Consider the following 13387-nt stretch of genomic DNA (forward strand, 5'->3'; position numbering starts at 1 on the left):
ATACATTTGTCCAAACCCAGAGACTGTACAACACCAAGAGTGAACCCTGATGTAAACTGTGGACTCTGGGTGATGATGACGTGTCCATGTAGATTCATCAGTTGTAAGGAATGTACCATCTGGTGGGGGGTGCTGATGATGGGGAGGCCATGCATGTGTGGGGTCAGGGGCCAAATGGAATATCTCTACCTTCCTCTCAATTTTTCTGTAAACCTAAAACTGCTCTAAAAATATAAGGCCTTAATAATAATAATAATAATAATAATAATAATAAACACAAAGAAAGCCCAAACCAAATGCAATTTATGTACAAAACATTAAAAAATAAGTCAGTGCTGTGGTCAGAGGTTTTAGTTTTGAGCCCTAACTTTGGCCCCAAACTAAATATATGTAAGTACTTTGGCAACATATTTATTCTGTATGTTCTTTTCCTTATCTATAAAGTAGAGTTGGCATGTAACTCTTCTAGCACAATAAAGAGTTAAGGTATTTTGAAAAATTAAAGCATAAAACAACTCAAGGGGTTAAGCCACCTCATTTTGCTCCCCCATCTTTGTGCCTCCCCTTCTCTGAGCTACAGGAGAAAGCTGTGGGCTGAGACCTCACTCAGTGGTGTGGCCTGGAGGGGACAGAGCACGTAGTCATCTTAATAATTCTTTGGCTGAAGGAATGGACTAGATCTATGCTGCTCTGGGTCTAGAATGCACCGTTGACTTGGTTCTTCCTCCAATGTTATGGAGAGGAGCTGTTTCCATTCTTCGCAGGGCAGAAGTTCTCAAATAGTCCAGGTGCTCAGGAATCTGTGACCCAAAGTCCTGTTAGAACTGTAGACATTTACAGAGTGCTGTGACCCGCTGATGTAGGTCATCCCATCTGGGCAACCATTAACGTACGACCAACACATTTACCCCCCAAAAATGAGCTGTCCAACTCCACAGGGCCAGAGGTATAGGTGTTTTTCTCTAATATGAACTTGCTGTTTGCTCAACAATTTTGTTTTGATAAAAGTGCAATAAAAGAAAGATGATAGTAGATAACAGAGATTTAAGGAATTTTTATAAAAAGAACAAATATCAAGTGAAGAAAATACCACCCATTAAATTTTCTGCAAAATGAGAAAAAGGCTACTATTACTCAATTTCGGTAGCAAAACTCCCTTAGCCCAGGTCTCAGAAATCCAGGTTCCAGATGAACATAATTCCAGACCCACAGGGGGAAAGGATGCATCCTTCTGTTTGAGCCACATGGAAGGTGTAGGAGGGATTGGAGTAACTCAAGAGAAGCAGAACAAGATTGACAGGTGGCCCTTCATGGTCTTCAGGATCCTAGCAGTTGGCCTCTGTCACCCCTCCCTTTGTATGTGTTTGCAGGGGGTGGGGGGGGGGAGTGCTTACAAGGTGTTTCGTCTCAAACCAGTCTTTTTTTGCTTCATTTTAAAAACTTTTTAACATTTCCTAGCTATAACAAACATATAGCAAAGGGCACAAATCTAAGTGTAGATCTCAATGAATTTTTGCCAGTGTACACACCCTTATACCAGCTACTGATCAAGGCACAAGAAACTTCCAACATCCCTGCAGTCTCCCCTGGAACCCCTCTCAGTCTGTGGAACCTTTCCCACCCCCACTGGTGACTACTATCCTGATTTCCATCTCAACGGATTCATTCAGTCTGCTTTGAACTTCACACAAGTGGAATCATACAGCAAGTCCTCTTTGTGGCTGGCTTCTTTCACTCAACAATGAATTCTTAAGATAGGAATGCCAACGTCTGGGCTTTTTCATATTAAGGAATGCTTAACTCAGAGCACCAACGTAAGATCCTTCTCTGGGGGCTAAGAGTTGAGTGAAGAGAGGCGAATGGCAGATGCTGATGCTGAAGAAAAGCAACCGACACTATCCCTCATCGTTTACACTTCCGTTGTCAGCTCTGCCCTCAGTCTTGCTGGCTGACCGAGCTCCTTCTCTATTGTTACCTTTAATGTAATACACTGTGCAACTCAGAACAAACTCAGATACTCAGGATCAAATTGTCTGACTAAGGTACAATTGTTTTCATTGCCATTTATTTGATTGTTAGTATAACTATTAGTTTTCTTATTCTAGACGTGGTAGAACAGCATTGATCCTAGGCAACAGTGTCATCTTCTGGGAAATATTACAATGAAAGTTGACAAAGATAGCTAATTTGACTTGATTTTAACTTTTGGGAATATAAACAATAATTTGAAAAAAATAACAAAAAATAATCCTACACTGAATGCCTTCTTGTTTCATGCACACTAGGGCCTGCAGAAATATGCCACAGAGCAATTTCTAGGTCAGAATAAATTATAGAGTTTGTAATGCATTTGCCTATATTGAGAAAGCATAAAAAAGAAATGAGGTAATTTTGTCAGGGTTTGATGCTCATTGTTCACTGAAACATAATGCAAGTTATGTCTTTGGCTATAAAATAAAATAATGAGGCGATATATTCCAAGTCGTTCTCATAGATTATAAGCTCAATATTCCAATTGTGTATATTTAATGACTCTGCAGTGCTGATCACTTATTTTCAAATGGTATTTGGAGATAATAAGCTCCAGTCTCTACAGTGTGCTGTGGAATGTACCTTCCCAAAATGAAGGGTGAAGAGAAATCTCTTTATACTACCAGATTCGGTGTGTCCCATAACAGAATATCGTCCCTATAGTCAGTCCCAGTGGCTCTCGCTCCTGGCCGGGTACACCCTACGGTTTTCAGAACAGCCAGTAAAAATCTGCAGCATTTCAATGCTGAGTCACCTCTTCATTAAATTCATTAATCGTTCTTAATTGTCTAACAATAATTAGCTTATCAACCCCAGGACAGAAAACTAGATTCTATGATAATGCTCATGATAAATAAAGCAATAGTAATGATTAATTTGCTGTATGATAAATATTAGCACATTTAAATACTATTTATAACAAAGACAGGTCAGGAAGAAATTACATTTTAAAAGTTCAGAGTGGAGTAAATGATGATTATCTTGAGTTTCATAAAACTCTTAGCATGTGGAGTTTTTTTTTCATACTTACTCATGCTTTCTCTATAAGTCATTGTTCAGATGTAGCTGAATGAGAAGGCTTGTAATTTCCAGACTATTTGAAGGGTGGGAAAAAGAATCGATAAGAAAGTCATTTCGATGGAAGGAAGGAACATGTGAACAAGCATGCAAGAATGGAAATGTGAAAGATGGCGAGCCCAGTACACCTGGCCCAGAGGGTTAGTTGGGACTAGAGCCAAGTGCAGTCTTGTGAAATATGCTAAACATACAGGACTTCCTCCTACAATACAAGAGTAATAGAAGATTTTTAAGGAAGAGAGAAAAACTTTTTTGGAAAGTTAATTCTGATGACAGTATAAAGCAAGGCTATGAGGGAATGAAGCTAGGAATATTTATTGTAATATTCCGCAACAGTCCATGTCAAAAAAAGAATGATGAGCAGAAATAAAGAGAAAGATGGATCAAGGAGAAGGGAGGAGGGACGTGTGCAACGTGCTGGTGTTAAAACCACAGGACTCAGGGTCTCTGGGGGCAGGTGTGTGTGTGACCGTGTGTTCCCAGCTTAGAAAGCACAGCCAATCCCTTCTGTTAAGATTAAGAATCTTCCCTTGGTTGACTCTTTGAGACTCCTGGAAGTCAGGTTAATATCTAAGGAGGTTTCCATATATACAATTTTTATTTGTCAATTATACCTCAAAAAAGATGAAAGAAAGCCATGAGGAGCTTAAATGATTCTATGGAGTCCAATGAAGAGAGCTGCTTTACTCTTATTTCCATGTTCTTCCCATGACTTTGAAGCTCTATAGTGAAAGCAGAATAATTGCCCATATGAGCATCACTACTTCCCCTGAAAAACGGGTCGAGTCCCTTCCAGAGGTGGCTGAGACGGGTAGCAGCACAAAGCACAGGAGAAGGCGGAGTTTTTATTCTATCTTTTTAATACATGTTGACCCAAAAGTCCATGGAAGATGACTCATTATTTTTCTAAATTTCATGCTCTGCATAATTTAGTCATATCTGGGCATGAACCTTTTATCAATTTCCTGCCTCTCCAAATCCCATTGCTATCAGCCCAGGCATCTACTGAGTCCAGAATGACATTTTCTACTTCAGTTCTTCTCTGTCAATAACTCGCTTCTATTAAAATAAATGTATCCCAGATATGAATTGCGTTATCATCTGCTTAAGGGATGTTTGTGTTTGTGTTGTTTTTCACAGCATGTTAATGTGAACAAAAATTTAATATTAATGTATTATTTTATTGAGTCCTCAAAGCACAAGAAATGGATAATTTTGGTCCAGAGGAAAAGAAAAAAGCATTTAGCTCCTTCCGTCAAGGAAACTAGCTATCTGCATCAATCAAATTTACCTACAACCGACGTCATCGTCTTCTTGAAGTGCTGTTTGCACTAAGCATTGTGCCTAATATAATCTTTGATTGTTTCACTTCCATTTTCCAAAATTTTCTAAGCACATCTGTTTTTCATTAGAACACATTGTACTTCCCCAAATGTTTTTCCACTTTAGTTATTGATACGTTCTTTAAAGCTATGAAGGTGATATTCCCACGAATCATTGTTTACCAGCTACTCCTCTTCCAAAGTTCTTTTGAAATCATCAGACAAATGCTGTTTAAAGCCTTCGAGCCGGGCGCTCACGTGGTGCTGGATGTTAGGACGAAAGACGTCTGCCCCAGGGTGTCACAGTCTAGGGGAGGAGAGGAGACCAGGACGGATTCTTTCAATATGGAGAATTGACTGGTACCTCAACCCCTGGTTCCTGAAGGGGGGACCTGGAGCTTGTTAGCAATGAAGACACCAGGCCCAGTCCCAGACCTGAAGCTCTGGAATCCTGCCAGAGGCGCCCGACCTTTTTGGTCACAAGCCCCCCAGGAGATTGCGATGCCTGCTCAAGTTCCAGGAACCCCTGATGTCGAGAAGTATGACAGTATTTCCACTCAGTCTCCATGTCACAAAGGGAACACGTTTATAAGGAGAAAAATAACACTGTTCTGACAGCATTTATTGTCAGAGAATGAAGTTGCTTGACAAAACAACAAAAAAATGCAAAGCAGAATAGTCCTTCCAAAATCATCTGCTCTTTAGAGGAATTGACCTTCCTGTCTTCTCTAGAGAGTGTGTGACAAAATACCCCCTTCTGTTACCTCGGAAACAGAATTTTGCTTTAAGCGTCGAAATTTATTTTTTCTCCTCTTTGGTTTAGATAACGGCCACTCTTTATGAGGATGAGTAAAGATATTGAGAAATAATTTTATTACTATTTATTGAGAGGATGTTGAGAAATAACTTTAGAGGCTTTTATAGCTTTGTTATAAAAGATAACTTAAAAGTTTTCATATGGGGCACAAAATTGCTAACAAAAATGAAGACTATACAATAATGCTATTTTCCTTATAACATACTGAAGTAAATATCATTTATTAACATATGTTAATACCTATATTTGGAATCTATAATACATAAATTATATGATGTTTTACATTTCTATTCTACTCTTATTTTTTACATAAAAACTCATCTTAATGAAATACCTCATAATCACAAATAAGCATATACTTAATGAGGATAATTGATTTTAAATGCGGAGCTATACATACACGTACGTTCTTCTAAATGCAGATAAGTCGCTTATCACAAGAGAAAAAGCTTATCACGGGAGAAAAATGTGGCTTAATGATAAAGTCACTATAATTTTGATTTGGCCTTTTCAGCCTCAGACAAATACATGATTATCAGTCACTCCTATGAGCGGTGTGCTGTATGTGCTACAGGAAATTTGAAATTATGAACATTAATGAAAGAGCCAGACTCGTGTCCTCACCTCTCAAATCAAATTTGAAAGTTTGTCTTAAATATTTGCTTAATTGAGAAATTAGAATAACGCCATTGTGACACAGAACATTTATCATGCGGTTTGGACAAATGATAAAATGCTTTTTATTTTCTGTAGGTTTTATGGAGGAAAATAAAGAGAGGATCTTGAAATTCTCAAAAAGGAAAAGAATTGGTTATACAATTAGTCTACACTGCATGTTCCCTAAGCTACCCTTGGACATGCATTCCCCTAAGAAAGGGCATATTAGTTCCTATGGTTATGATGGATATTTCAGCCTCCAAAATAAAGGTATGTCTTCCTGATGTCTGCCCAAATTGGGCAGATGCCAACCCAGAGTAGAATAAGACCTTAGCAGGAGAATTCCTTACAATTGACTGGAGGGGGACACATTATCATTTTATCCATTGAGGATTCACAGTAAGTGAAAGTCAATACCCACGTCCAAGACTCCAATAAACTTAAAAGCTGCATTACCTAGAACGTGGAATATTGTAATATTCTGCTCTTCCTGACCCGCTGCAATACTTCTTTTTCTTTAAATGCTTTAAAATATGTAAATCATCAGTCAAGCTGAGTTCCATCAACTTCAGTTACAATATTTTTGTTACTGCCCTGTGGAAGAATAACACATGCACAGATTCTATGTGCAAATTGCAACATATCTAAGTGTCATTCTCAAAGTCAGCCTCCCAAGTGCAAATGACACCAACGTGATAAATGGCTTACAGGAACAATACACTATCCTGGTATTTTAGGACATTTAGAATGCTGACACCGTGTTTAGATGTCAGAGGAAGAATGCTCAGAGCCCAGGCAGTAATAATGTTATTCAGGCTTCTTATGAGAAACAGATGCTTTCTGAAAAATCGTCCTTAATTCAATACAGTTTCAAGATACTGCTTTGGAATCTGAAGACTCTCACATTTGCCATCCGAGTATGGCTCCCTACTACATCCATCCGATAGAATACTACTCAGCAATAAAATGCATTTACCAAAACTCAGAACCGTGCACTAAGAAGGATGAATTTTACTGCATGCAAATTAAACCTTAATTTACAAAAATTCAAATGTTACTTGTTATAGCTGTTAGAAAGCAAGTAGTTAAATTAGTGAATTTAAAAAATATTCTGAAATGAGTTATAGTACCTTATTTAAAGTGATAGCTCATAATATGGTTTAGAATGGTAATCAATGATTTTATTTGTCCCAGGAAAAGGAAATAATAGTTCACACCAGTATTTACATGTTAACTTCTATTAAGAAACTGGATGGGTGACCAGTTTTGCATTCAAAAACACACACACAGATCAGGAAAGCAATGGGTTTGATAGGGTTGTTGTGTTAATTTTGTAGACCTTATTAAACATTTGAAATAAAATGCTACAGTCACTGTTGATGAAATGGCTTAAGAATTTCAGAGACATATATATTTAATAATATTTATACAAAGAAAATGTGGAGAGATTTGTCACATCTTGTTTGACAGCCATTACTGTCATTATTGTTTCTTATAATGTCGCTGATACCTCTGAGAGCCTCACATATACAGGATTATTCTTAAAAGGCAGGGAGGAAGCTGCATCCGAGTAGTCGTTATGTCTACTATTTTGTCTGGGAAGCAAGTCTTACATGAAAGACCTGGGCTGATGTGAACATTAGCGGTAGAGCCTGTTTACAGATAAATTCTGTTATGCTTCTACCTACAAGAATCAGCTTTCCTCCTGGAAGATATGTCCTAAACCACTGTGAACTTCAAATGAGAACTCCTGGAAATTGTCCTGAGACCACGATCATAGCAAATAACGCTCGAGCACAGACTTCACAGATGTTCAGCAACTTACCCATGCCTTTATTCACATATTCAACATGTGCTATAACGGGATTCCGTGTCCTGGGCATGATTCTAATTGTTGGGGTGCAACCGTGAACGAGACAGGCGCATGCCTTGCCCACGTGATGGTCCATTTAGATCAGGACTTGGCCCTCAAACTTGTCTTTTGTTACAGAACTATAACTTTTGAGACAAATAGTCAAGTGTTCCCTAAAAGCAGCAATGAGTTTCCAGCCTATACGACGTGGGAGCCGCCCTCCTTTGGCCCTGCCCCAAAGTTTAACTACCTCAAGTTTACGACATTTTGCAACTATGTGGTTGGGGTTTTACCAAGACTTGTAATATCCAACACTCGGTCATATCAAGAATTCATCATTTCGCTGGAGAGCTTTATTTAATTCTGCAACTAATTTAAAGGAGAGAAATCCAGGACATCAGAGAGTTTCTTTGCTAGTGTGATATTATCAGTTTTCAGTTAATGGATTTTTTGTAAAATAAACGCCATATATATTCATGGAAAAATAAATGAAGAATCTAGTTACTTTTTTCTATTAGTCTCTTAACATAATAACTATGACTATTAGTTTCTTACACTAAAACATGCTTAAATTCTTGGAATAAGCCATATGTGGATATGCTGTCTTATTTCTCATCTATATTCCTAAGAAAAACCTACTGACAATTTTTTCCAAAAAACCAAAATGCCCATAAGAGTACTGAGGGAGCAAACTCAGATTCCGAATTAGAGATGAAGTGAAGAGAAGGGCTGAAAATATTGGCTACTATCCCAGACGTACTGTAATTTTATTTTTGTGTGTATGTGTCCAGGACTGTTTATACAAAAGATGAGTGTTTGAGAAGAGAGGATAGGGGCCGGCCCTGAGGCTTAGCGGTTAAGTGCGTGCACTCCGCTGCTGGCGACCGGCCTTGGATCCCGGGCGCACACCGACACACTGCTTCTCCAGCCATGCTGAGGCCGCGTCCCACGTGCAGCAACTAGAAGGATGTGCAGCTATGACATACAACTATCTGCTGGGGCTTTGGGGGAAAAATAAATAAATAAATAAATAAAATTATTAAAAAAAAAAAAGAAGAGAGGATAAGTGAATTAAGGTGCAGCCACACTCCTTTTAGTGTCCCTCTAGGATTTATGGATTAACATGGAAGTATTTTCTGATTCGTAATTAGAAGGAGAAAAAAGATGATCACAAAGCAACATGTCAAGAATGGTCTAATTTTATTTAAAGCTCTCCTGGGAACACGTGAACTCAAAGCTCATTGAAACTGTAGAGAAAATAGACGATTCTCTTTCTCTTATCTCTTCCGTTATCCACCTCTCACTATACTTCCCCACCCTCGAGAATAAATACTGAATAAAAAAATACCTACATTGATGGTATTCCTTCTATGTCTGCTGTGTCAGAGACAGTTGATAATCTGCTATTTTCCTTCTATCAAAATGACCGGAACAAGGCCTATTCATTCATCTATAAACTTCTCCTTTGATGACTATATTTTGAGCAGCTACATAGCTTTAGACACTGTTCCCAGCACTGCATATACAGGAGTAAAGAAAATATGCAGGCAATCACCTGTCACAGCCTGGAACTTGTATCACGGTGGTGATAATTACTATAGGAAAAAAATGACTAAGAGTGTTAGGATTGTCTAGCTGAGCTGCATTGCTAAGTGGAGGTGAACAGATACGGCTAAAGGGAAGTGAAGCTGAGAAGGGTGTGCAGGGGGTGAGAGGGAGAGCAGATGGGAACAGCGAGTCCCAGGTGCCAGAAATGGCAGCTCAGGGCTGGGAGTACCCAGGGGTATCTGGAGAAGATCGAGGAGGCCATGTGGCTGAAACTGAGAGTATGAGGCGGAGAGCGGTAGGAGATGAGATCTGCTACAGACTGAGCTGTGTCCTCCAACATTCATTTGTTGAAGCCCTAACTCCCAATGTGATGGGATTTGGAGATGAGGCCTTTGGGAGGTGATTAGGGTTAGATGAGGTCAGGAAAGTGGGGCCCTCAGGATGGGATTAGTGCCCTTCTAAGAGGAAACAGCAGAAAGCTCTCTCTCCTTCCACCACACAGCAAGAAAGTGGCCATCTGCAATCCAGGAAGAGAACCGTCACCAGAACCCAACCACGCTGGCACTCTGATCTCAAACTTTCAGCCTCCAGAACTGGGAGAAATAAATGTCTATTGTTTAAGCTGCCCAGTCTGTGGTATTTTGTTATGGCAGCTTGAGCTGACTAAGACAAGATCAGAGAGTTAATGGGGTCAAATTGCGTGGAGCATAGAGGTAAGGTGATCATACACCCCAGGTTGCCTGGGGCAGTCCCAGCTCATGTCTGTTATTCAAATGTAATTATTGATAACTCCCCCTTTTGCTCTCAATAATGAACCAGTTTGGACCATAAGGCCTATGGTCATCTTATGTCTAGGCCATTGTAAGAACTGTTTTAGAAAACAAAAGCACTAATTCAAAAAGATATGTGCACCCCCATGTTGACCGCAGCATTAGTCAAGCCAAGACATGGAAACAACCCAAGTGTCCCTTGATGCATGAATGGATAAAGAAGATGTGGTATATATATACAATGGAATATTATTCAGCCATGAAAAAGAGGGCATCTTGCCATTTGCAACAACATGGATGGACCTTGAGGGAATTATGCTAATTGAAATAAGTTCAGACAGAGAAAGATAGATACCATATGATCTCACTTACATGTGGAATCTAAAAAAACAAAAACAAAAACAAAACCGACCTCATAGATACAGAAAACAGATTGGTGGTTGCCAGAGGCAGTGGGAGGAGGGTGAAATGGGTGAAATGGAGTCAAAAAATACATAAGTCTTGGGGATGTAATGTATAGCATGGTGACTATAGTTAATAATACTGTATTGCATATTTGAAAGTTGCTAAGAGAGTAAATCTTAAAAGTTTTCATCACAAGAAAAAAATGGCAGGAAACGTCTGTTTCTGCTGTTTACAAGAGCCAAATAGTGAATACTTTAGGCTTGGCGGGCCCGACCGCTTCACAGGAGTTAGGAAACGTTGTCTGTTTCTGCTGTTTACAAGAGCCGAATAGTGAATACTTCAGGCTTCGTGGGCCAGACCACTTCTGTCACAATACCTAAATCTGCTTTGTACCAGGAAAGGCAGCCATGGGCCATATGTCAACAAACAGTGGTGCTGTGTTCCAATAAAAATGGATTTTTGGAGACTACAATTTAAATTTCATATAATGTATGTGTTACAATATATTCTTCTTTTTATATTTTTCAACTGTTTAAAAATATTGAAAAAAATTCTTATTTCAAGGACCAAACACAAGCTGGCGATGGGTAGGACTTGGCCCCTGGGCCATAGGTGGTTCCCCTGGAACAGAGAGAAGGAAGCAAGGAGGAAGCAGGAAGACCAGGGAGAGGCTGTTTCAATAAACCATAGGAAGGGGTATGGAGGTTAGGGCGTGGCCAATAGCGGGAATAGCTCTTAGCTAAAAAAAAAAGCCTGAGTTTGGTTTGAAAGTTGCCTTAAGAATTTTATGAGAGTTTGGATGGTGGAATGAAGAAGGAGAGATTCAGGCTCTGAGCATCCGGAGATGAGGTGCTGCCAGGAGTGTCAGTGAGGAAGACTGAAGATGCAGGAGGGGAAAAGGAGGAATTCAGTTTGGGACATGTTCATGTTTTGATAATTATTCATAGCCGGTTGGAGATGTGGAGTAGGCATTTGAGATGTAGGTTTGTGATTAAAAGGTCCAGCCTAGCGATATCAACTTAGAAGCCATCAGCATGTAGATGATCTAGCACCAGATGACCTAACAAGGAGTTAATACAGTCAGAGAGCAGAGCACAGCAAGGGCTGAGCCCTCACACATCCCAGCATCCGGGGGCCTAGGGACAGAGGAAAGAGCCAGCCAGCGAGATCCAGGAAGTGAGGCAGGAAGAAACCCAAGTGAGGACGTTGTTTCCCCAGTGAGCTGTGTTCAGTGCTGCTTTAGCTCAAATACATTGGAATTAGCAACAGAAATCACTGGTGTCTGCTCTGAGTGCAGGTTTGGTGGAGCATTGAGGTGACGAGTTTAAACAGAGCAGGTTTCAGAAAGAGTGGAAGGAGAGTAATTACAGATAAAGTGCATAGATGACCCTTGAGAAGAAATCTCCTGTGTCCTGAAAGAGAGAAAAGAGGTGATGGCTGGAAGATGTACCGGGGTGACCTTGTTTTTAGATGTATTTATTTTGAAGTCAAGAAAACAGTAGTGTAAAAACTCTTATGTGCCCATCATCTAGATTCAACAATTATTATCAGTTTGCTACATTTCCTTCACTTATCTCTTTGTTTAAATAGTTTTTGAAGTGTTCTAAAGCAAATCACTGCTCTTGTTATCTGACCCACAGATATACCAGAACGCATATCCAAAAATATGCACGATTCCGTCAGAACCACAATGCTTCCCTAGGCCCAAAGAAAGTAATAACATGTCCTAATATCATAGATTACTCATTGGATAAAGACGTGTTTTTCTTTTCCTCTGGGCTGGAGAAAGCCTGGGAGCGTGCTGAGGGGGAAGATGTCGCATTGAGGAGAAACGATGAAACAGAAAAGAGAGGAGATCCCGGAGCAAGGCTTTGGTAAAGAGAAGGAATCCAGTATCCAAGGTGAGAGGGTGGTCTTTGCTAAGAGCACACTTGTTTATTCTAACAGTAATAAGAAAGACAGATGCATGGCGCCTTGGCGGGAGGGAGACAGGTGGATTTGTCATGCCTCATACGCTCTCATGACTCCAACTCCAGGTACAAACTTGTAAATTCTTATTTCATGAGGAAAGAATTGTCAAACAAGGGCCAAAGATTTCAAAAGCATCATTCTGCTGATTCTTATGCAGATGACAAATGACAATATTAATATAGCTTTTTAAAAGTTCAAAACCTCTGTTCGGGAATTGATTTTTATAACAAGCTGACAGAGTTATACAATTTCTCAATAATGATGCTATTTTCTTATTTCAGGAGAAGTTATCAAGGAATGTGGAGAAATCACCACAACTGCAAACTGAAGAGAGTAATTTGATATTTTGTATTGTTGCATGGGTGCTTCTCCGTCCTAGCTGGAAATGTAATTTCCTGGTTCAATTGGGTAGATCATTCTAATGCCTGATCATCTTTGTTTCAGTGAGGAGCCGGCTATTGCCGGGATTAAATTTATTAAAAAATTATGAGGTCTTTCATGACAAACACCATTAAATCAATGTTTCTTTTTCCTTTAGTCTGAGACCCAATCTCAAAACCAACCTGAGAAACTCTTCTTTGGCTCAATCTCAGTTTTGTCAGTGGGATGTGATTTCAAGATGGCGTTCATGACAGTCAACTCAGTTAGGGGAGATTAGAACAATGTGACAGTCCAGACTCCCCACCACAGTAAACATCACGGATGATCCCATATCTGTTCTAATTAAGGGTGGTGGTGTTGAAATCACATTTGTTTCTTTTGAAAATCTCTTGTATAAAAGATTGTATTTTATAGATGTGTGAGGGGGAGAAATGTAAAGAATAAAATATTAAAGTACAAGAAAGAGAGTTAAAATTACATTAAAAGTCCACGACCTGAGACAATAGTACTGACCATAATTAATGAACTGTGTCCCCTATATGAGCCACATGTACTT

Source organism: Ceratotherium simum, chromosome 32, assembly GCF_057802395.1.
Source record: "Ceratotherium simum simum isolate JZ-2026a chromosome 32, ASM5780239v1, whole genome shotgun sequence".
Taxonomy (NCBI): Eukaryota; Metazoa; Chordata; class Mammalia; order Perissodactyla; family Rhinocerotidae; genus Ceratotherium; species Ceratotherium simum.